Here is a 2,023-nt window from a genome sequence, read left to right on the forward strand (position 1 = left end):
CATCTAAAGTAATAAAACAGGAATAAAGGTGCAGGATTCATATAGTAACTACAAAATTGCTGAAAGAACTAAGGAAACAAAGGTGTACTGTAGTTGTGGATGAGAATACAGTGTTGGGAACATGGCAGTAGCCCCTAAAGCAGTCTTCAGTTACTTTAAATTCCATCAAAAGAATAGTCCTTAAACAAAAATCATTTCTAAAGTTCATAAAGAATTGCAAGGTCAAATAGCCCAGCGGATTAAAGCAGCCACAGGGGCCTGGGGTCTCATCCCTGGACCTGCCATGCTGGCCCCGCCCCCAGGACACATTGAGACTGGGGGGGGGTGCATGCCTGTAATCCCAGCACTTGGGAGGCTCTGAAGGGGTAGATCGCTACAAGTCTGACGTAGTAGTGAGACCCTGAACACCCTGTAGACCCCATTAAAAAAAAAAAAAAAAAAAACAAGTACGATATTTATCCCAGGGATAATCTGGTTCTTGCTTCCGCTAGCTGTGCTGGCTGGCCACGTTCAGTCTTCTCAGTAAAGCCTGCCTCAGTTTCCCCTTTATAAGGCTATGATTTAGGACACGATCAGGAAACCTACCTCAACATCCTTAACGTTTACAACAAAGATCCTTTGGGGATCATTTTGAGTCTACCACAAACACGCAAAATACACACTGTGAAGGATAGTATTCCGCTTTTCTCTCCCCTAAGCTCCCTGTGTCCCTGTACTACCTGAAAAGTCCAGTGTTGTTCAAGTGCTACTTTGCTACTGTCTGGCCCTACCAATCCTGGGGAGGGCCTGTCTTCACACATCTGGCGGCATCACGAATGGGCATTGATTCCAAAGTGGGCCTCACTAATCAACTACAAAATGGCTTTGACTGCTTTCCTTCCTCCCATTCCAGCTGGTCATTTTATCAGTCCACAGACTAGGAATAACTTCCGTCTTTAAGTCCATCTCGTGCAAGATGACTTTGGGACGCCACCCCCTGTGATATCCATGAATACCGCATGTACTCCTCCCAGGAAGGAGGAGGAGGGAACTGCAGAAAGTGCTATCATCCTTCCCCTTCCACAAAGTTTTCTACAGGGTGCACTTCCCCTGTATCTCATTGGCCAGTACTTGGTCACACAGTCACATTTTGCTACAGTGGAAGCAAGAAACACCTTCCAGCTGAAGACCCCACAGCCTCCTTAAGGAACAAGAGAATGGAGGAAGAATGGGTGTTTCAACATGGCACCTGGCGGGCTGGAGAGATGGCTCAGTGGTCTAAAGCACCTACTTGGAACAAGCTTAGCAAAGCACAGGGACCGCGGTTCAACCCCCAGCACCACATGCCAGCCAGCCGTGCCCCCTGGTGGGCTGAGCTGGCCACACACACACACACACACACACAATAAATAAATGTAAAAAATAAATTTAAAAAAAAAAAACATGGCACCTGGCAGACTTCCTCAGTGTCCTGACGGGTGTCTGCACCTGCAACATGCATGGAACAGTTTGAATGACACTGCTTGGCTGGAGTGAAACACCTACTAGATTAGTAGAGGAGAGTTCTTGGTGTCTGTGGACGCCACACTGAGGAGGAGACCTACCCAAATGGTGGCACCAACCAATAGACCTGTGGCCTGGAGAGGAGGAGAAAAAAGTGCCTGTCTTGAGCAGGCGTCATAACCTTTGGACGTCCATTTATTTAGTCAACCTTCAATTTAGGCATGTACCAGGCACTGGGAGCGTCCAGGCCTTGGGCTGGGGGTGCGCTTACACACTGGGCCACTTGCAGTCATGCAGTATGTGAGCATTCAGTTTGGGGTGGTAGTGTGTGCTTTCAAAAATGGCAGCACCAGCGCGTGGGAGGCTGTAAATGGCAGGATCACTACAAGTCTGATCTATGTAGTGAGATCCTGTAAACCCTGTACTAAATACGTTTTTTAAAAAATGGTTACACACGGGCCAGCAAGATAGCTCAGCAATCTAAAATGCCTGTTTAGGCAAGTGCAGGGACCACGGTTCGATCTCTGGCACCACATGCTGC

Source organism: Octodon degus, unplaced genomic scaffold, assembly GCF_000260255.1.
Source record: "Octodon degus isolate 3935 unplaced genomic scaffold, OctDeg1.0 scaffold00062, whole genome shotgun sequence".
Taxonomy (NCBI): domain Eukaryota; kingdom Metazoa; phylum Chordata; class Mammalia; order Rodentia; family Octodontidae; genus Octodon; species Octodon degus.